General features: G+C 40.6%; 1 long non-coding RNA gene across 1 annotated transcript in view; it reads left to right on the top strand.

Moving 5' to 3' along the window:
• The window catches only part of LOC149524186 (uncharacterized), a 62,271-nt gene extending 39,716 nt beyond the window's left edge, over positions 1–22,555 (top strand). The window contains exon 4 of the long non-coding RNA XR_016349804.1: positions 19,907–22,555. This is a non-coding gene — a long non-coding RNA (uncharacterized LOC149524186). The remainder of the gene's footprint in view (positions 1–19,906) is intronic.
• Positions 22,556–24,143: the final 1,588 nt, after the last annotated feature.

The raw sequence follows: 24,143 nt of genomic DNA, 5'->3' as shown, positions 1-24,143 counted from the left end.
AATGCCAGCTTCCTCGTAGGTATTTTATAAGACTTTAAATCATTAATTAAAGCATTTTGAGATTTTTTCAATGAGAGATTCTATACCAGCATAAAGTGTTGTTTATTTACAAAGAGTCAATATTACCTAGGAGGCCTGTGTCTTGAAATGGATAGATGCCCAGCTAGCTAATTCACCTGAGGGGTCTGGGTATGTGCTCAGGGAGAACTGTGGCCTGCCCCTATATCTATGCCACTTTCTAGTGTGGATGTGAGGAAGGTCTCAAGCTTCAATAGTCCTCCATTTCCGTCAGTGCACTGTACACAAATCCTTATGACCTTCAGTCTATAAAGTTCCCACTTTTTTGTGTGCAGTGGAAACAGTGTGCTGCAATGTCCAAATCTCACTAGAACTCTGATACAGCATGGAAAGGTCACTACAGCAGGTGAATACAGCAACCGCTCAGCAAGCAGTGAGTTGACTCAAAAAGGATACCATCATCTTAATATCTCGGTCGAGTGCAGTCAATGGCATGATTTCATGTAGAGCAGCAGGAACCTCACCTACATGCTCACATTTCTAGAAGGTGGGCAGAGTTGGGCATTGAGCCTGTTGCTCTTCAGTGCCAAGAAAGGTGGAAGCACTTGAAATAGCAGTGTAGGAAGGAGTGGGTCTTCAGTCATCTGTTTGGGAACATATCTTCCTCATGGCCTTTCTACACAGAACTGGACTGTGTGCTGTCACGGACACCCAGTACTCAGCCTACCATGGCACTCACTGTGCTGCTAAATGCAATTGGGTTCTTTGTCAGACAGGGCAGTAAAGGAGATGATGTGGCTGGGACCAAGAAGGCTATGAAGTGATTCTGCACATTTTCCCAGGTGATCAGGTTGCAGAACCTCTTGATGAGCATGCTAGTGGGGGGACTGAGTCTGAGATCTATAAACTATTATGTTGCTCTCCTCTCAAAATACCTGCTTTGTTGTACAGGTTGAACCTCTCTAGTCCAGCACCTCAAGATCTGACTGGCACCAAACACAAGAATTTGCTGGTCCATGGGATGTCAATCTTGCTAGCAGCATTACCAACACTCCACTGCTTACTGAACTCTTTAGAAGATATTTAGGGATAAATTAGAGCTATCTAATAGTGCAGAACACTGAGACACAGGATTGGTGCCTATAAACAACTTTATGGGACTGTGGGAAACTTGGCTACACCCCTGATAAGTGGACATCATGCCAGACCACAGATGTTGCTGGACCAGAGAGGTTCAATCTGTAGTGGAAAACTTTAGTCAAGTGCATTTGAAGTTACAGCCTCTGTAATTTTCTTCTCTAGATAAAAACAGTAAGTAGTCCTATGGCATTTGAGGCTATGTCTAGACCTCAGGCTTTTTTTGGAAGAATCTTTTTTTTGGAAGAGATGTTCCGAAAAAATTGCTTCCAAAAGAGAGAGTCCACACTGCTGAAGTGCATCAAAATAGCAATCTGCTTTTTCAAAAGATAGCATCCATTCAATGTGGATGGTATCTCACATTTAAATTGTGATTACTATGGATGGAGTGGCCACCAGGGCACCTGTGCTTTTTCCTCTTTCGAAAGAGCTCCCTCTTCCCCGGCCACACCCACTTTTTTCTGAAAGAGCTCTTTCGGAAAAAGGCTTCTTCCTCATAGAAAGAGGTTTACCAATGTCAGAAAAACTCCTCTGTTCTTTTGATTTTCTTTCAAAATAATGTGATTGCAGTATGGACATAATTCAAGTTTTTAAGGAAAATGGCTGCTTTTCTGAAAAAACTCTGTAGTGTAAACATAGCCTTAGAGGCTAACAAATATATATAGTATCATGAGCTTTTGTGGGCAAAACCCACTTCTCCAGATGAGCTTGGGTGAAGAAAGAAAAAGGGGGACTCAGAATGATAAAAAGAAGGGAGAGGGGAAAAATGTTCCTGTCAATTTGTTTTTTAAAGTTACAGGTTAACACAGCTACCCCTCTGACACTTTCCTACGTAATTATGTGTGTGTAGAACAAAGAGAGAGAGAGACACACACTACTGAAGCCACCCCATTGTCACAATCCATTTCCCTACTCCTCTCTTGCCCTTTGTCACTCGAACCAACCTCTGCTCAGTCCAAAATAAATGACTTCCAGAAAACCATTTTTAAAACATTATTTTTACTGTACTCTGAAGAACCATGACTACAGTAGGTTTCACTAGTCGTGTATGTAGACCATGTTCTTCAGAACATGGGAAAATAAAAATCAGTGTGCTCCTGTCTGTCCACTTCAGAGACATTTAGAAGGTTTGAAATAGTCTGTGGACATGTGGAAATAAGGGGGCAGAGGTCAATTGGTTCAATCGTGGGGGGCAGGAATATCTGGTCAGCATAGCTTTAATCCCTTCTGTGGGGAAGGCTTTCTGCTACATTCCTCCATGTTTAGAAAGTTGAGCAAAGTTGCAGTGTTCCTCTCTCCATTTCTGTCACAGCCTGCAGGCAGACACACAGGCTAATTTTGCAAGGACTGGCCAGGATTGAAGCAGGGATTCCATTCTCCTTTTGGATCCAAGTCCTCTGTTCTAGCTTAGGTGTCTGTCAACTGCCATATTGTCTCAACTCTGGAAGCTTGTTCTAGCAAATTTCTAATGCAGCATACATTTTAGATGGTGCCTGAGGCTCAATGGAAGTGCAGCTCTGGTAGGGCCACCTGGATAGTTCACCAAACCTCTTCATTCATTGATTTGTTGTGCACTGACAATTCTCATAAAATTGGCATAGACTGGTGGCATAGACTGATGGATTCCTCACCACTAAACTGAAAAGCCACATTTTTTCCCCATTCAGCTACTGGAAAGACAATTTTATATCCTCAATAGGTTGTCCAGCCTTAAAGAAAGAAATATGAAACTGGTAATATGCCTATGATGTATCTTCTCCCACCTCAAACAAATCCATGCGCAACTGTGAAATTTGTGAAAAATAGCGCTACATGTATCTCACCATTTTTGTATGTGGTCCTTGGCCACACAAAACTATACTTATAGTAGAACTAGAGCCTCCTGAGAACCAGGGCACAGAACAATTAAATTTTTTTAAATGTTTAAAGGTAGCAAATTGTGGCTTTCTGCTCATACAGTGTTCTGTGAGTTTTTCCCATGGCCCAAACTACAGTGCTTTTTCTTTCATTGATTGGCATGATTCTCCACGACAGACACAAAACTCCTCACACCAAGGAGATAGAACAAGAACCCCCAGATGAGTGGGGAAAGATTAAAAAGGGTCATAGAAGACCTTATCAATGATGGGCCAGATTCAGGAACAATCAGAATTTATGAGGGTCAAACAGGAATGGTCTTTGCAGCAAGAGGAAAACCTGGTGGACTGTGTCCTAGAGCGGTAATTCTCAAACTTTCCAAATTACTGTACCCCTTTCAGAAGACTGATTTTATTTTGCATTCCCCCCCAGTGTCACCTCACTTGTTTATTCTTTACTACAGGCAGTCCCTGGGTTACATGGATCCGACTTACATCGGATCCCTAATTACAAACGGGGTGAGGCAACCCCGCACTAGCTGCTTCCTCCCAGCAGACCAGGGAGACACGAAGCTAGCGCCCCCGCCAGCAGACCAGGGAGACGCGGAGTGGCTTTTCTCAGCAGACACCTCAGCTTGAGAATAAAGGACTGAGGGAAGTGAGGTGTGGGAGAATAAAACTGAGCTCTGGAGAAATGTTTGGCTAGAGTTTCCCCTACAATATGTACCAGTTCCGGCTTACATACAAATTCAACTTAAGAACAAACCTACAGTCCCCATCTTGTACGTAACCCGGGGACTGCCTGTATAGTTTCAACTAATTTGCTTGGTACTAACTTTAGATTTACCAGTCTATAATTGCCAGGATCACCTCTAGGGCCCTTTTTAAATATTGGTGTTACATTAGCTTTCTTCCCCTCATTAGGTACAGAAGCTGATTTAAAGGATAGGTCACAAACCACAGTTAATAGTTCTGCAATTTCACATTTGAGTTCTTTCAGAACTTTTATGTGAATGCCATCTGGTCCCGGTGACTTGTTACTGTTAAGTTTATCCATTTGTTCCAAAACCACCTCCTAATGATACCTCAATCTGGGACAATTCCTTAGATTTGTCACCTAAAAAGAATGGCTCAGGCTTAGGAATGTCACCAATATCCTCAGCTGTGAAGACTAAAGCAAAGAATTAATTTAGCTTCTCTGCAATGACTACCATCTAGGGGCCTGTCAGGGTGCACGCTCCCCACTGTGCTTCAGTGCCCCCTGACTGTCCTCATCTAGCCCCTCAGGGCAAGTTACAGTCTGTACGAGTTGCTCATCATTGGCACTGGGGTTATCTCTACTGCCCCGCTTACCTAGGCTGCCTTGTAATCCACCTCCAAACCCTGGGCCTTGCCTCCAGCCCCTGGCCAGGGGGAGCCCTAGCTGACTATCCCCAGCTGTTCTCTATCCTGGGAGTTCCTGCTTCCTCTGCAGTCAACCCTTCACTAGCTCTCCCCAGCTAAGCAAACTGTGCTTCTCTATATAGCTGCCGGCTGGGCCCTCATTCCCCTAACGGCTTCAGCTGGCCTCTTCAAGCAAACTGCTTCACTAGATAGCTGCCAGCTGGGCTCTCACTAGCCCTAATGGCTTCAGCTGGCCTCCTCAAGCCAACTGTGTTTCTCTATATAGCTGCCAGCTGGGCTCTCACTAACCCTAATAGCCTCAGCTGCCCTCTTTGTTCTCAGCCCCGGTTCAGGGCCTGAGACTTGGCCTTAAAGGGCCAGTGCAGGGCAGGTGCCCTGTCACAGGGCCCTGCTGGTTGTTTAGAAGGCTTCCTGCTTCTGATGTACTTAAAAAATACATTTAGCTATTACTTGTTTAATTTTGGTCTAGCTTTTCTTCACTCTCCTTTTGGGCTTTTCTTATTATAATTTTACACTTAATTTGCCAGAGTTTATGCTCCTTTCTATTTTCCTCACTAGGATTTACCTATACTTTTTAAACAATGCCTTTTTATCTCTCACTGCTTCTTTTCCTTGGTTGTTAGCCACAGTGTCACTTTTTTGGTTCTCTTACTGTGTTTTTTAATTTGGGGTATACACTTAAGCCCAACTTAAATGTAAGTTTACAAAATCAGACATAAAATTCCAAAACGAGCATAGCACACTATTACTGAAAAAATTGCTTACTTTCCCATTTTTTATAATTATAAAAAAATGGGAAAGTAAGCAATTTTTCAGTAATAGTGTGCTATGCTCATTTTGGAATTTTATGTCTGAATTTTATAATTTTGCTATGCTCATTGGAATATAAATATTGTATTTACATTTCTGTGTGTAGTATGTGCAGCAATTAAATCATTGTTTGCATGAAATTTTAGTGCGTACAAACTTTGCTTTATTCCAGGACTGCCTAGACTGACATGCGCAAGAGCAGATCTGGGTGCACAACCCCTGCTAGAATTATGTAATACTTGTTGTGTACAATGGTAAACAAATACTTAACATGAAAACAGACCCAGAGCTGTTAACCAAAGACTTTGCAGCCTCAGAGTCCTTATTCTTTAAGAGGCTGAGACCATTCTAAAATATGTCAAACTTGGCTTGACCAGATGTCCCAATTTTATAGGAGCAGTCCTGATATGTAGGGGTTTGTTTTATATAGATGCCTATTATCCCCTGCACTCTTCTGAGTTTTTTACACTTGCTGTCTGGTCACCCTAGCCAAAGTTAGCAAATTAGACACTGGCCTTATTTGACATAAAGAGAAAACTGTAGGAAGGAAACCTGCTTATAGAAATTCTCCACAAAGTTTTTTTTTTTTTGTTTTTGTTGGATTTTTGTTTTTTGTTTTTTTGCTATGTATGTTTTTCAGCCCACATATACTGAGTTTTAAAAAAAAAAGACAATTCACAGAAAAGGACAGAAAGAGGCAATGAACAATTCTATCTCTGTTGAACCTGAAATGAAAGCCAATAATAACCTAAATGATTTCAGGAGCTTTCAAGAGCATTTCTCCATTTTCTTTAGCTAAATTAAAATGAACCCACATGCTCAACTGTGCTTAAGCAAAAATAGTTACCATGGCTACAGTGGAGTTATTCTAAATGTAATACAGTATATGAAATAATCAACTAAAATGACTATGCACAAAACTGATGACAGCTGGGCACACAAGTTAAAAATTTCTGGTAAACAGAAAATCCCCTCAGTAAAAATAAATCTTTAGGAGTTATTACATAGTTACTGCGGTGACAACAAGGGGTGGTTGTGTGAAGATGAGCAGCTGGAATTTCACCCAAAGCATTTCAGTGCTATTTATGAGAGTCAAATGCAAAGAAATAAACTAATAATACATGTAAACAAATTAATCACAATATTAGAAAAAGTCAGCAGAACTACTTGTTACAGAAAGTAACATCTGAGAGGCTAAAGGAGCATAAAAAAAAAAGCATTGACTGATACAAAGAAAAGAATCCAACAGTCTATATTTTACCAAACAAGCTACAATGTGCACCCCACTCCAAGTTCTGGTTGATGCTACCTTTTTCTATTTCCATCTCAGGGTGTATCTACACAGCAGGGCTTAACTCAAAATAAGCTATGCAAATTGAGCTACATCAATTGCTTATCTTATTTCGAAATAGCTTCTTTCAAAATAGTGTCTACACAGCTCTTATTTCAAAATGGAGCACTCTTCTTCTGACTTCCCTTTCTCCTCATATAATCAGGATTACAGGAGTTGGAGTAAGAAGTCCTCCAACATGACACTATTTTGACACTATTTCAAAATACCTGCCCGCTGTGTAGAGGCGGACTAAGTTATTTTAGAATAGCGCTAGTTATTTTGAAATAGTGTTGCAGTGAAGACATACACTCAGAGAATAGTATCCCAGTCCTTATCAAAACCAGACCAGGAATAGTTGCTGGTTAGTAGAGTAGCTGACACTCTGTAGAAAACATGGAAATGGATTTTATTTGAAAATGGGCCTATTTACATCTTACACAGTACATGTTCTCTTATTGCCCCTAAAAGAGAATGGAGCAATCTGACCTGGTAGCAAGAAAAGGTAAATGGCCTATCTTGAAAACAGGGACTGAAATCAGCCTCACTCATCAACATTTGCCAAAAGAATCAAGCCTGTCAGGAAACACCTCCCTCCCATCCGCCCCCCTTCACACACACACCCTATTTATATTTAATAACCAGGAGAAGACAAGTTATATAATGGTGGATGAAGCAGTCTTCCTTGATGACTTTTCTAACAATGGGACACACAGCTTTAAAGAGAGTCAGCTTGAGAACAATAAGCAATGAGTGAAATGAAAACTTTTCTTGAAGTGAGTGCTTTGCCAATAGACTGATAGGCCAGCCTGTCTAACCTGCTCTTAAAAATCTTTAATGATGGGTGGGGGAGGACCTCATCATTCACCCTCAACTCAGACAAACCATTCAACCAACAAAGTTCCACTGTTCAAGCAGAGAGCCCTTCTCAGAAAAAAAAAATCAAATCAACGTTGAGGCTCTGTCTTTCCTTAAGGAACCATCTGGGGACAATCTGCCCCTTTCAGACAAACACCATCATTAGAGATTTTTAAGAGTAGGGATGGTCTCGATGGTGCATGGCTCTGCTGTGAGGACAGTGGAATGGACTTGATGACCTCTCGAGGTCCCTTCCAGTTCAATGATTATATAAACCACCATCACTTTGTGCCCATTAATCCTAGTAGTGGGTATGTTGGATATTAGGAAAAATTATTTCACTAGGAGGGTGGTGAAGCACTGGAATGGGTTACCTAGGGAGGTGGTGGAATCTCCATCCCTAGAGGTTTTTAAGTCTCGGCTTGACAAAGCCCTGGCTAGTTGATTCTGTTGGGATTGGTCCTGCCTTGGGCAGGGGGCTGGACTTGATGACGACCTGAGGTCTCTTCCAGCTCTATGATTCTATGGGTATTGGGCATGGCCAGATGGGGCACCTATATGCCTTCCTTGTACATTGCTAGGAATACTTATCTGAAAAAGTTATCTGTTTCTTAACAGTTCATATATTCCTGATCTTTACTCTCTTAAACTAATGAAAAAGATTAGCAGAGTCACATATTGTTTGAGCATTCAAAACCTGATTGTTTATCAAAAGCTCATCAGAGCGATCTGAACTCTCATCGGTTCCAAATTGTAGTAATCCTATGAGCTCCCTAAAAAAAATACACCATATTATCACTAATTTCACAGGATGTTTGGAAAAGCTATCCGTAACAGAAGGAGGAAGCTTGTCTCCCAAGTTGGAACTAAGATTTAGCTATCATGGTTACTACAACAACCACTTGATAGATTGGGACACTATTAATGTGTACTGATAACTGGGAGACTCCTTGCAAAGTACAAGTTTGGGAATTAGCATAGAAAAGAACAAACAGAACAAATGTAAGGAGACTGCATCACAGTGCACCCTGTCACTTTGTTTACATAAGTGCCATATGACTTTAATTATATTATAATATAATAACAAATATTCCATAGTATTATTCCACTGCTTTTCCCTGATATGATCCTATGCAAGTACACTACTATTAAATCTTTGCCAAATATTACGGAAGCCAACAGTCCTTTAATGTAAGTGAATTATGGGAAGTACAACATAGTGAATTTCTATGATGGGAGAATTAGAATTTGGTAAACAAAGTAACTCACAAGAAGAATGTCACCAATGAATCGATATTGAAGACTAGAATCAGACAAAGGTGAGGAAGACGCCTCAGTTACAGGTGTGCATCACAGGTCAGCTTCCCTATCACTCCAGGCAAGTTCATCTGCTAAAACTGAATCTTGTAATTCAGAAGATAGGGCATTATTTTTATAACTTTATTCTAGTCTAATACAAATGGTAGGCAAAAATGGATAGAGTTGGATAGTATCAAAGTAGTATCAAAGGTCCAGAGATACCAGAAGTATCAAAGGTCTACTCATTGACTGTTCACTTTAAAAGAATGTCTTTGTCTCATGGAGTATAAGAACATTTGAGTTAAATAGCAAAGACATTGCCAAATACCCTATTTAAAACTGTATTGTTATTAAAATAAATTGGAAATGCTAGAAAGTAAATGAAGAGCCATTAATCATTACTCAATACAGTTGAGAAGAGGAGTAGTGGGTACTAATAGATCTATTTCTTTACTGAATTTTTTTAAACAATATTGGATAGTCCATGTAATTAGCCAGTAACAGTTGATATATTTTGTCTCCTGGTTATCTGAAATTTAATCACTGCTAATGGAATAATTAGAGATGTACTTTGTTGAACATCCTTAATTATCTTTTTTTGAGTGTTAGTGATGATAGAGAAACCTTTATCTTTGTATTTAATAAATTCAAGCCAGGTATTCTAATATGCACGAGTGGGACAAAGAACTCACAGGCATTTTTGAGAATCAGATTCATACTTTTCAAGGATTTACCAAATTAGGTTTTGAAGTAGCAATTTTCTTCCAAGTAAAATTATGGGGATTTTTTTAAAAAACATATTCACTATAGCAATGCAATTAACTTACAAACTCCTGTACCCAGTGAGTGACAGTGAAGCCAGTGGAACTTCATAGGGATGCAAGAGGCTTGTATATGTGACCACATTGTGTGATCAGTTCCTTAAAGAAGTAGTAATTACTGATCATGCAAAAAGTCTTGGCATCTAAATCATTAGTGTCCTATCATCAATAGCATCAATTTGACAAGTAAGGCTTTTTCTTCATTGAAAGAAAGAATTCTTGCCTTCTACTGTAGAACCTTAACATTACAAACTCCTCAAGAATGAAGGTTGTTAGTAACTGAACAAAATATTAAGTTATACATTTTTTTAAAAAACTGCTGTTTTCAGTACTGTATTTGCTTTGTGTGTATGTGTGTGCGCGCACATGTGCACATGTGTGTCTGCTGCGGCTTGATTGCATACTTCTTTTTCAGCCGAGGTCTATGGTTCACCATTCAATGCATAACTCTGGTGCTTATAACTGAGATGCTACTGCATTGTTTTTCCTTAAGATAAATAAGCCCTAATCCAGTAAGATGCTTGGAATGAATGGGACCGCACTGGGTTCAATTGGACTCCATGAGTATGCAGGGACCCACCTGGCAGGATAACAGACTATGATGTTTAAATAAACGTAAAACTGGAAGCAGCAGTGTTCTGAAGTATCTTGAGATATGTTTACATGGTGGTTCCTATTCTGTGTCTTGACACTGTGCCCTTTATTTTGAAATATCTTTTGAAATAATGGGCATGCTATTCCAACATTCCTGTAAACCTCATTCCATGAGTATTAAGAAACATTTCAGAACAGTGGTTTATTTCAAAATTTGGCACTGTGTAGGGAGCGCCAAATTACAAAATAAGCTATTTCAAAATCCTCTTGAAATAAGCTATGCAATTCGTACGCTAGGAGATCATTTTGAATTTACTAAATTCAACTTCTGGCCACCAGATTTTACAAATTCAAACTTCCAAATCCTCACTACAGAGAAGAATTGAATGTCATCCAAGATAGGCTTCATTAATGTGGATGCACTACCTTAAACTCAGAGACCCAGGAAGCACTCCGGGGAGCTGCAGGAGGCCTCCCGGAGGCTAATTAGTTTGAATTAACAGTACTGGAGTGTCCACGCTAACATTATTTCAGACTTACAAGTTCAGGAATAGTGTTATTCCTCATGAAAAGCGGGAGTACAGAGTTCAAATTCCATAGCCACTTATTTAAAAAAAATGGTCTTGGGAGTGTGGACACATCGCTTACAAATTCAACCTTGGGGGGGTTATTTCAAACTAAGGTCCTAGTGTAGATCAGGCCTCTAATACTTAAAGGTTTTGATTTTCAACAAAAGCTTAGCATTGACCTAACAGCTCCTACCGAAGTCAATGGGACAATGTGAGTGAGCACTTTTAAAAATCCCAGCCAAATTGTTTTAGTTCATTACCATTTCAGCTGCTTGGCCCTTTCCCTAAGCAACACAGTTCAATTTTGAGGCATCAAGTAGTCTCAACAAACTGCTTGTGAGGTATCTGCAAATTTTTAAAAAATTCTGAAATTCAAACAATGAATGAAGTTATGGTACCTTCATATTGCACACAGCAGTTCTGCAGGCAAAGAAAGGTTGTGAGATAAATTATTAATTTAAAATTATTTGCTTGGCTTTAATTAGTATGTATTTCAGAGTTTTCTATGAAGGGAAAGTCTCAGTTATTCTTCTAATTTAGTCATAACATATTCAGGAGGTATCTAAGTTCATTTAAGTTACAGGACATGCAGTAACACTACTTGGAGTCTGTACACAATAATATTACCTACATAATTTTTTACAGTGTTGAGCCAATGTGAATTCCTACTCTGTATCCTGAATAAGGTGGAAAGAGAGATTCTAGTCACTAGAGAGCACTTCCATATTCAATATCTAGCCAGTATAAGACTTCTTAGAATGTTGGATAAGAAAGCAATAGCATGATCTCAGGGGCCCAGAAAATCAAGCTGTGTGCTGAGTTTGGGCTACCATTGGAGCAGGTGCAGCAGGCCATAGGCGGCAGCCTGGGATTTGACTGTGTGAGAATACTGGCTAGTAGGCAACAGGAAAGCAGGGACTGGAAAGTTAGAAGTGAAGCAGGGAAGGAGTGGGATCTGCCAGTAGCTAAGTCAGAAGGTTGTAACTCTGTGGTCTACAGGCAGGAGGTGTGGGACAACTCCTCATTAGGATAACAGGAACATAGCCTGGGTGAACACACTGAAACCACAAATAAAAGACCTGGCCTGTGGTCTGTAGCACCTCAAGCAGGTCTGCCAATGGGCAAGTGGGGGAGGGGCAACTGACCTGGGGCCCAGTGACTGAAAAGGGCCACCACTGCTGCTACTGTAGCAGCCATTTAACTCGCCAGTAGAGCTCCAGGTGGTGCTGAGGGCTGCCTTGGGGAGGCTAGTCCTCAGCTCCTACCCCTTCCCCCCTTCTACCCTCATTCTACCCCTTCCACCATGGAGCCTCTGCATGCCTTGGCCAGGGGCCCAGCAAGGCAGGGTTTAATTGCCTCCTGTGGACAGATGGATCCGAGGGATTGTCCATGGCATTAGGGCTCCCATGGTTACCTTTATAGCGCTGGACTGGACTGTTCCAGAGGATGAGGAGCTACTAAAGTAATTAGGCCTGGACTATTTGTACTTTATATTTTCTGGCAGCCTTAATCAAATAATCTTTTATTACTCAACATGTATGTGATTTAACAGGAGCTTAGTGAAGGCCAGAGCCTATTGCTCTGAATGAAAACAGCTTGTGCCCAGGCTTGCAGCACACACCGCATTCTGCTAGATAGTTAGAAGAGACATCACAGCAACACCCAGCAGTGGCTTTGGTTACAACACTTCAAACAGATATTTATTTCTAGTGAGCTGTTCCCATTTAACTACATTTATCCTTATATTATTACTGGAACTAATGTCCAATATCAAACATTAACTGGAAATGACTGTAAGACAGAGGTGGTGGTGATCTACCTACATCCATTAGTTTACTTGGTCATTACTGAACCTCCTTACAGCATGGAAGCAAATTTGGGGTAGGTGGAGAATATTATCCAGGCTATTGATTGGTGACACCTTTCGCAACCAAGTATGACCGCAAGCATCTTTCTCTCTTTGAGAATAGGGTGTTTTGTTTTGTTTTTCAGTTTTAGTCACTCGTCTGGAAGAAAGAGCATGTGAATCATGATCCTGTGATAAAATAGGCCCAGACCTTTTTTGTGAGGTTCAACAGTTATTTTAACTAGTTCATTGTGATCAAAATAACATAAACAGCTTGTGTTAGTGAATATTTTCCCACATATACTGATTTTTTCCATAGAATCTTTCTTAAAAGGATAGTTAAAATGTACATTTGTAACAAAAATTTGGGAACATGCATGGTTATTCCTAAGAAACCTTTTCATTCCTGTTGAAAGAGCAAGCTATTATGTAAATGCCTGTATCAAAACAGTATTAATAGACTCAGTGCCTTTACAGTTAATATTTCCCCCTTTTGACCACCATTGGAAGATGAGCATGCTCCCTAGTTGATTAGTGAACCCCAAATTAACTATTGAAAAGATACTGTCAACTGGTATAGAAGTCAAAGGGTTGGATTTTAGTGAATTCCCTCCACAAATATCTTAATGTAATTTTTTCTGTGACAAAGTCACATAAAGAATGAATTTAGCTCCCAATTTTTAACCCAGGAATAAAAAGGCAAATTAAGAAAGTGTGTTCATTTGTGAAATGGTTTGTAAAAGTATCACAACATAGCTCTGGTTGTACAGTAATAAAATCAGAGACAGGATGAAAGGCAAAAAGAAGTTAGGAAAAAATAAGATAGAAAAGTAAACTGAGACTGACAATGTTCCAGTGACAACATTTAAATTAAAAAAAGAATGCCTTTTTAATGTTTAAAGATCCGTTCTTCCAGCATATGAGAGTACTTGGCATGAGCTGAGGTCTAACTACCACTAAATTCTAATTTGGACTGAGCTTCAGGAGACTGAAGACCAGTTTTATATTCCTTTAACCCTGGTCTACAGTAGGGAGTTATTTCAAAATAACCCCCTTATTTAAAAATAATAAGCATAGCATCCACACTACCAAGCCAATTATTTTGAAATAATGGGCTGATTATTTCAAATCTGTACTTCTGCTTTCCTTGGAGAATAAGCGTATTTCAAAATAGTTATTTTGGGAGTTATTTTGAATTTAGTTATTTTTAAATAATTTCCTAGTGTAGACATGCCCTTAGATGTACCTCTCAATCGTTTCTTATTCGTTTCCAAGATGGAATCACCCATCTTTCCTTCCACACAACCGTCCTGCCCCCAATTCACCCCCAAAACCTCTCTTCGGCTTGATTTTAGCCATTAACAAGAATTTATTACCTTAGCTTCCCCTGGTCAAGAAGTATTGGGCCACCAACACTATACTGTACATCTTTGCAAAGACAATAGGACCATCAAGAATTGGAGCCAATAATAACAAATCCCTCCCTGCGTGACAGGAAGCTACAATGCAACGTTCGTACTACTACGTTCTGTGTGAAGGTATTAATACCAATGTTCATAAACCATAGCTTAAAATGGATTCCACTGGAAAATGTAACTGCCTTCTTCTGGTCCCAGGAAAAATTCAGACCAGGCAAAAACATATCCTTCTGAGTCTGTCTACACTATGGAGCTTTTCTGTGAAAACAGAGGCATCCCAGAAAAGCTCTGCTGCATCCAAGGAACGTGGCTTTTTTTTGGAAAATGTTTTTGGAAAAGCACACGCATTTTTTGGCATACCTGTAAACTCTGTTCTATGAGGAAGAAGGCATGTTCTGAAAGAGGGTTTTTTTCTGACATTTGGCCCTGTGTAGACAGGGCAAATGTTGGAAAAGCCTTTTTCAGGAAAAAAACGGGAAAAGATATGCAAATTGCAGTTCACAATTTGTGTATCTTTTTCCAACTTTTCTTTGAAGTGTTGACATAGCCAGGGCAAGAAAGGAAAAAAGCCATCTCTGCAGTGAGTAATCTATAACTGGGTTCTCCTTTTGGAGGTTTTAAACTGTTTTGGTTTCAAAGGAAAGGTTTTATAAAATTGAAATACCTTTGTATTACCATTTAATAGTTGTACCCCTTGGGCTTTTGCATCCCCTATGGCAGTTTGTTCTATCACAAATGAGTAGAATTACAGGTTTACCCAAAAGAGTGTCTGAAATATTAATAGTGATGATATGTTTGTTTAACTTGTGTTAGAGATCAACACGTTTCTCACAGCTTCCTAGGTAATAGTGTTGGTAATTCTCATAGCTGGTGTTTTTCTTAAAGCCTGTGCTGATGGAATGATATAATTATTTGAGGATATTTGCTTCCATTTAAATTAAAAATTGATAGCCTTCATGATTTCAGAGTATAGCTTGAAAATGTAAATCCTAAAGGCTCAAAATCCATGAGGAAAAGAGAACCCCAGATTTGCTCACATAGATTTTATGCACTATCATCTTGAATGTGTCTGTGAGCAGGGAGCTTACTCATAGTTTTTTTAATACTTAGGCTACATCTACACTGCAGGTATTTGTCAGCAGAGTGTATGCTAATGAAGTGCTCATTAGCATTTGTCGCTCTGTCAGTTGCATATTTCTGCTGATACTTTTTGCACGAGAGGTTTTTGCACAAAAACAAGCAGTGTAGACAGGTCCGTTTTGCACAAAAAAACCCCACCCTTTTGCACGAGATCCCTTATGCCTCAAAAAAGGAGGTATACAGGAGATTGCACAAAAGGAGGATTTTGCGCAAAACGGACCTGTCTACACTGCTTGTTTTTGCACAAAAACCTCTTGGGCAAAAAGCATCGGCAGAGATATGCAAATGACAGTGCAACAAATGCTAATGAGTGTTTCATTAGCATACTCTCTGCCGACAAAAGCCTGCAGTGTAGACATAGCCTCTGTGTTGGCAATACTGAGATGGCTTTAGGTAGAAAAATGAAAATAACATATAGAATGCATAGGTTCAATATGCAATGATAACTAGAGAGCAACTGTGCCATTTTGTAGTCCTATTCCCATCATCACAATGCAAGCTCCAAATCCTGCTTTGAAGAGATGATTCCCCTTTGATTTATAGATAAGCTGCCACATGGAATGGTTCTGATTCTCATAATGGAAGTAGCACGCTATAAGAGAAACCCACAGAGCAGAAACAGGTTTAACAAATATTCTAAACAAAAAAATCCTTTTATCTTGATAATATAGAAAATTAAATAGTTTTCCTATGAAAAGGTGAACATAGTTTCCAGATATGGAATCACTCTGACCTTATGATTTTCTTTGACTTTCTGTCTTACTGTTAATATCTGTGTCTGGATATGACTGTGACCTCCCATCAGATTTTACAATATCTTTAACAACATTGACTTCAGAGGCATTATTACTTATCTTCATGTAGGCGTTGGTGAAATCAAAGTCAGGCATTGATTATTTTGTGTGCAGGTGTAATTCACACACCTGCTGGATGTGGTTCACTGTCACATCTAGTGGCACTTAGACCACTTAGGGTATGGCTACACTGTCTTTTTGTTTCGGAAGAGGTATGCGAACAGCTCTTGTATTTGCATACCTTCTTCAGTTTTTTTCCCAGAAGAGGCTTTTCTGCCATTTGGCCCCATCTATATGGGGCCAAATGACAGAAAAAAACCCTTTTGAAAGCCCCCTGTAAACCTTGTTTTACGAGGAAGAAGGAGGCTTTTGAAAGAGGTGGGTTTTCCGATATTGGACCCCATGTAGATGGACCAAATGGCGAAAAAGCCTCTTCCGGGTAAAAGAACAGAAGTAGGTATGCAAATGCGAGTGCTATTTGCATACCCCTTCTGAAAACAAAGACAGTGTACCCGTACCGTTACGGGGAGAGAGACAGAGAGAGAGAGAATTTGCTCTACAGCCTTTCTATGCTATGTCTAGACTTCATGGCTCCGTCGACGGAGCCATATAAAATAGTTTATTCGGCATAGTCAAAGAAGCAGGGATTTAAATAATCCCTGCTTCATTAAAATAAAAATGACGATCAGCTGATCCAGCACAGGTGGCAGTGCGGTCAACAAAGGAAGACTTTGTCGACCGCTCCGGTAAATCTCGTTTCATGAGGCATACTGGAGTGGTCAACAAAGGCTTCCTTTGTCAACTGCGCTATGTCTAGACTGCCAGATCAGCTGCTCGTCAGCACAGCGCGGCAGCCATTTTTATTTTAATGAAGCGGGGATTATTTAAATCCCTGCTTCTTTGACTATGCCGAATAAACTATTTTACATGGCTTCATCGACGGAGCCATGTAGTCTAGACATAGCCTAAGAGCCACCTGGCTTTAGCTTGAGCTGTAGAGGCTCATGAACTAAGCTCTAGAGGTCCCAGGTTTGGTTTCACCAGTCATTGTTACACAGGCAAAAAACACAGAACATTGAAGTCACTGGGAATTTGCTTTCATAATACCTCAAAATTTCCTTTCTTGGTCAATATGTGGCATGAATGTTTCAAATTCTATTCTAGTTTTTTGTTCCATGCTTATTTTATAGTTGTCAGCATGATAAAACCATCATTTTCAAATAAAATGGGTAATAAGAGAATCTATCAGCCAAAAGGGGTAGAAAACAGCATTCTGATATTTGCTGACATATCTAAAGTTTTTAGACTTGTCATTTTCACAAGTTACAAATAAAATATATTATGATTCCTCTGGAGTGTCCAACAAAAATGAACTGCCTCCTGGATTAAAGAAAAATGGATTTCAAACATCAATAAGCAAAGGGGCTCTTTGTACGACCTGCTGTGCTAACTATCCTATCTAAAAACAGTTCTGGAGGCAGATCAGGAAAATTGTATGCAGCAAACAAATATGTTAAATTGATGGAGGGAATTTCTAAAACAGAGCAGGCTATGACTTTATATTACAGCTACAGAAATTGCTGTATAACATGTACTATGCTCGATGATTATAAAATTCCATTCATGTTTCTAATATAGAAGAACTAAATTCTAGTCTATATGGAAGAGAAAGGTAACTTCTTCCATATATGACCTCCATCTATACTGAGAAATGGAATTTTTCAGAGAGCTATAAAAGTCATTTTAAGTCTAAAAATGTAGGTATTTATTCAATTTAATATGAAGAATATGTAAAATTGGAATGCTGATCTCTCTCTCCTCAGTATTGTTAGGTTCTCAGATACTATAGTGATGAGTGCTATAGAAATGCACATAAAATACATCACAGGACGTTATATACATTAATAGAAAGCTCTGAATGAACAATCAATGCTTTCATACTTTCATATGACAGGCAGCTTTAATACTTTCCCATCCCCTTTTATTAATCTGACCTTAATCCAAAACATTGTTAAGATATTGTTATACTTCTAATAGATGACGGATTTTAAGCATATGGGACACAAACCCTACAAATTCAGGCAGGGAAGTTGCAAAGGCATAAGGATTGCCACCTCTGATAACATAATTTCCCTTTGCTCTGATTTCCTGGAAGTGCCTCTAGCTGGGAATTTAACTCTACAAATCTAAAAAAGAGAGAGGAAGAAGGAAAGCTGGGGTGAAAGGGGACAGAGCTTGGAGAGGATGTCTGTTTTCCATGGTATTGGGTTTCAATTAGTCTCACTGGGATAGCTCACAGAGATCCCCTTGAGACTGTCATCTGTTGGGCTGATCATACCACTAAGCCACCTACCTGCCCCCCACCATCTTGTCCTGCTGAAACACACATTTGGAATAACAGCCCCCTACCAGAGCAACACAGTCACTGAAAACAGCTCAGGTTTGGGAAGGCTCAGTCATGGAAGCTTGGCACAGATCCCAGATGCACAGCCCCATTGGGACCAACACCCCAAAATGAATTTTTCTCACTATGCATAAAGTTTATATAGAGTAAGCTCATATGATGTTCTACTTCTTTATCAATAAAAGAGAAATGTGCATAGCTGTTGTTTCTCCCCACTGCAGGTAAAAATTATTTACACTGGGTTTTAATAATAATCAACAATTATGTTATTAAGTATAAAAGTAGGTTTTAAGTGTTTGAAAGTGATAATAGGTCAATCAAAGTAAGTTACTAAGCAAAATAAAACAAAACACATCAGCTAAGCCTAATATACTAAAGACAAATTGCTACAAAACATAATTGCTCACCCTAGTTCTTATTTCAGGTAAAGTTCCCCTCAAGCCAGAGCTGACCTGGGTCTAGCAGCTTGTCTCCACCCATGTCCTTACAGTTCCTTTTGTTTTCAAGTCTTTAAATGCATCCACTTGTGATGGGGAGCAGTCTAGGAAGCCAGCTGAAGACAATCATTGTTTGCTTCCCATTCTTTACGTAGCATTTCTCCAGGGCAGGAAGGTTTTATTCAATTCCCTCTACCCCTCTGGAAAAGTACAAAATTCAAGATGGATTCCAGCATCAGGTAGCATGGTCACATGTCTTTATAGGACCAACCATAATTTGGGTTTACAGGAAAAACAAGAATATTTACAGATCATTGTCATGAGCCCCAGGACATTAAGTTCCTTAAGTACAACTAGTGGTTTTCATTAGAAAACCTAGATTAATAAACAGATTTATACTTTATTTTTCTAACTTCACATACAAGAATGCACATTCAGTGAATTACAAGGTTTTCAATGACAGGTTACGTGTCACATTTAGCATAAAGTATATTTGAGTTATGCCTATTTATCTTAAATCCTCTCCATGGATCATCACCTAGTCATGGTGGAGAGGCTTGCGTGTTCCAATGACCCTCAAGCTGTCTGGAGTCATGTACTCCCTTAGGGTCACCCATGGTGGAACAGTCAAGGGCAAGGTTCCAGGAAAAACGTGATACAGGAAGTCTTCAGTGGCAGAGCAGATGGAGGATAACTGCACAATGGAGTTGACACTGTTGTGTAATGTTACAGTGGCTGTGAAGGTACATGAAGGCTGCAGCAGATAGAGGATCTCCAATCATTGTGGTGTCCATGCCATTAGTTTCAAGCCCTCCATCTGTCAAGGACAGTGTGGTGACTGTTGTGCACCACTCTTCCCACTTTAAAAGAAGTTCCACAAAGGCATCTTGCAGTTTTAGGGGAAACAACACCTTCACAAGTCATAAGTTTGGTGGCTAGTGCCCATGGGAACAGGACCTTGAGATCCAGAAGTTCCTAGTCACAGACTGACACACAGATGGTGGGTATGCGATGTAGTCGTCTTGCTCAAAGACTGGGGCAGGTCAAGCATCTTGGCTGCTGCACCCATGACTGAGAAGTCCTCTTTAGGACCCACACTGCTCACCTCACATGGAGAGGAGGCTAGAAAAAGTGCCCTAAAAATAGTCTTTCCTCTTTTCCTCCTGGCTAGATAACTGCATCCAGCAGGATCACTACAGCAGTCGAAAATGTAAGCAAAATGGAGACAAGTCCCATGCAATGGCTCCCTACATTTTGAAATTGCCCGCCAACATGCTGAAGAGGAGAAGAGGCACAGGAGGAGAGACCGGCTTCTAGTCATGGTCAGCAGCCTCCTGCTGTACCTGGAAACATCTGTCCTCACTATAATAAAACTGTAATAAAACTTGTGGCTCAAGGATCAGCCTTATCAGCCACCTGAGGGGTTATAACTTCTATGGAAGGTGATCATACTCAGCAACAAGTGATTGCCCATCATGATCAATCATCATCATCATCATTCATATTTAAACACATTTCTATAAAATATGGGGGTACAGCATCACGCTCAAATAACTTTCATCATCTCTGATGTGAAATACTTGATCTCTAGGGTAGCGACAATGTTGCTTAGGAGCTGAAGGGGAGAAACATGGAGGCAGTATGGAAGTCCAAATCTAGTAGCTTTCCAGAAAGCAAAACAGATCTTTAGAAATCTTGTTGGTTTGTGAGTCTGAATCTTGGCCCACTTATTGGAAAGGGTATGTGCAACAGAAGTGTAGCCAGGTAGGCCCCCAGGGAGAACCTGGAAGCATCCCAGGGTTAACCAACCTAGGGCCGGCTGAGGAGATGAAGGTCCATGGGGCAGCATGTTGTGGCGAGGATCCCCACTGACCCAGTAACCTGGTTGATGTGTTGCAGCCAGGATCCCCACCAACTCTGGCAGCCTGCACTGCCATTGTTAGGGCCTTGGGCTGGGACGCAGTGGAGTGGATGGGCCTGCATCCCTTCTGCCACCACTCTCTTCTTGGGTGGCAGGTTCCCCCTTGTATAGGGGTAAAACCCTGAGCTTGTTGGCTATCCGCCAGCAAGGAGACCCAATCCCCACCTAGCCTATAGTCAGGCCCGAGCTTTAAACTCTGTAACTATTTGTGTGTTGCCCTGCCCTGACCTAGGGCTGGGCCTTATAAACTATTGGGTCCACCTAAGTGCCCAGAGCCCTTATCTGTATAGACTGCTGTTTGTAAACTGTTTTTGTTGCCCGCTCTGGCCCTAAGCATAGCTCTATAAACTGTTGCTTGTCCTGCAGCCAGGACTGAGACCCAAACGTCTTTATACTGTGGGTCTGTTGTCCCACCTTGACTAAGGACGTGGACTATACTAACTGCCACCCAGCCTGCAGCCAGGCTTGAACACTGTTTGTTGGTAGCTCCACCCTGACCAAGAGTTCGACTCTATAAACTGCTGCTTGGCCTGCTGCCAGGCCCGAGCCCCTGTACTATTGACATTACTTTGTTGGTTGCCCTGCCCTGACCTAGGGCTTGGATGGTACTAACTGCTGCCCAGCCTGCTGCCAACTCTGTGCCCTTAACTGTTTGTGGCTCTACCCTGAATAGGGGCCAGGGCTTTGACATTCACCGAACCTGAAGGAGGCCCCCATAGTGAGGCAGCTTGGCCTCCCTCCAGCCAGAGACCAGGACAACTTGCAACAAATCTTGTAAAACGTATGTCATGTAAGATGGCACTAGATAAGTTATGATTTATTGAATATAATTATTCCATTTAGATGCATGTACCATTTTTGTATCTGAAAATATCAGTATTAGCAATGCACCTGTATTTCAAACATTGGCCACCATGGTAAGACCCATGAGGTACTTCGACAGCACATTGTGAAGGTATTCAAGTTGAATGGCCCATCATGAAACAATCTCAGAGGGGTAGCCGTGTTAGTCTGTAACTTTAAATACGAGTAGACCTGTGGCAGCTTTGAGACTAACAAAAAATATATAGTATCATAAGCTTTCCTGGCCAAACCCACTTCATCAGATGAGCTGGAGAGAGATAACAGGAACTCAGCATTATAACAGAAAAAGAAGGGGGAGAAAGATATCTGTTAATTGTAGGACTGGTGCTAATGAGGCTAATTGAGTAGGAATGAAGTGTCCCATACTTACCTTTTGATGTAAATTAGGTGTTAAATTCAGGGAAGGCTGGCTTTATAATTCAACATCCAGTTATTGTCTTTGTTCAAGCACAGGAACACAGGGTCATATTTACAGATGAATGTCAATTCTGCACTCTCTCTCTGTAATTGGCTATTGACATTCCTTTGTAGAAGAATGGCTACTTTTAAATCCATTAATGAATGCCCAAGCAGGTTAAAATGTTCCCCTACACATTTACGTTACCATTTCTGATCTCTTAGCTTACAGTGGACCATGAAAAATGCCTATTGGCACCTAATGGACTTTCTTGTGAACATTCAAACTAGAGTATGGGAAATGAATGGCTTCCTCTATAACTGAGTCATGCATGGACATATGCCTTGCCCATCTGACTTGAAACTCCACAGTCAGATCAATGGCATTGCCTCTACAAAGCAGTAGCCTCCAAAGGCCCTGGAAACACCTCCATTTTGCTTTTTTCCTGCTCAAACCTCTGGACTGAGAGAGCATTCTAACAAAGGTACTGAGATCCTTCTAGCGGTATGTAAACAACTAGAGACTTCACAAAAATCAGCAGTTTATTCCATCACTGCTACAAGCCTGAACCAAGAATTTTGCAGTTGTTATATACATTTGATTCCTTTATCCAGTTTTAATTTGTAGTTTTCTTTCTTTCTCTTTTTCCCTTTTCTTTCTATAAATAAATCTTTAACTTTTACATATTAAAGAATTGGCAACAGCATGATTTTTGAGTAAGATCTCAGTTGCACATTGACCTGGGCATGTCCCTGGTCCTTTGGGATAAGAAGAACTTTTTATTTCAGGGGCAGGGAACTGCTGACACACAGAAAAATCAGAAAAACTTACTGATGTGGCCCCCAGCAGAAAGACCTTCCCGACATTCCCCTCATACACCAGAGCCTAGGGGGGCCCAGGCTAGTAGATTTTGTGCGTTCCATCTCTCCAGTGAGGTGGCAGGGGAGGGAGAGGCTGGAGTACCAGCACAGGCTCCCCAATACTGGTGGGAGATCCCTGAGCATTGGGGACTGGATCCAGGCAAGCCGGGGGACTGGTCCCCAGGCATTAGGTTCCCAGCTCCTGTTTTATTTGATGAGGCTAGTTGTAAAGAACCACTCATCTCTGAATCCAACATTTTTGAGGGTGAGAATGAGACTGGAATGCCTCAGCAAACTGCTTTCATGACTTTGTTAGCCACTGTGTTGAGACACAAATTCACCTTTGTGTCTGGTTTGCTCTACCTTATGGGGGAATAACCAATAGCATTTTGGGGTGTATTTACCCTATTTCTCAGCATACTGACCTGCATTTGGTTTTCTCAGTTGTGACTCATGAAGGCACCATTGAACCCCCTACATAGGTGTAGCTTGCGTAAAAGATTATACTATCCTGTGTTAGGGAAGTAGTAGTTTTGGAGGATGATACAATCCTGCATTTGGGGGATTGAGAGAGTTTAGAATTGCTTTCTTTTTGGGGTGGAGAAATTCATAGAAACCTGTTAAATGGTGTGGTTTTATACCAGGTGTACAATCTCTATTTCTTTTATTCCTCAAGAAGCTTGACTCTCAGATGAACAATTGAGTCAGATACAATAAAACCAGGCATCTTGAAGGCTTGCTTTTCAACCTTATACAATTGGGTGAGTCCACAAGCATTTCGAGTAAGCCTTTCTAGTATGCCAGGAATCTCATCTCTAGCATATGGTCATTGTAGCACTACACATTTGTCCACTGTCAGAGGTACTGTAAGGATATTTCTTAAGTAAGTATATGTCAGTTTCTGCAACGGTTTGTATGTGACTTAATGCAGCCCTGGGGATAGAGTAATGATGTCACCTTTTCAGTTTTCATTTTTTACAGTATGTACTTCAGGGTTTAAAGCTTGGAAAATGCCATTTTCATCTGCCTCTTCCATCTCTGAAATTCTGTACAGCGCCAGCGAGGCAATTGAAAAGTGTTATTTAGCACTTCAGAGAAAAGGAAGGCTAACCACACAGAACAGTGTAAGACATATTTGCCCAGAACACACATTGTGAGCATCACATAAATTACTGTGGGAAAAGTCTTTCTGGGTATGTCTACACTACCCTCCTAGTTCGAACTAGGAGGGTAATGTATGCATACCGCACTTGCTAATGAAGCCCGGGATTTGAATTTCCCGGGCTTCATTAGCATAAGCGGGGAGCCGCCATTTTTAAATCCCCGCTGCTTCGAACCCCGTGTAGCGCGGCTACACGGGGCTCGA

This window comes from Pelodiscus sinensis, chromosome 6 (genome assembly GCF_052426305.1).
Source record: "Pelodiscus sinensis isolate ZL-2025 chromosome 6, ASM5242630v1, whole genome shotgun sequence".
Taxonomy (NCBI): domain Eukaryota; kingdom Metazoa; phylum Chordata; order Testudines; family Trionychidae; genus Pelodiscus; species Pelodiscus sinensis.
The sequence above is the reverse complement of the archived record's forward strand: the minus strand, read 5'-3'. Positions and strand labels throughout refer to the sequence as shown.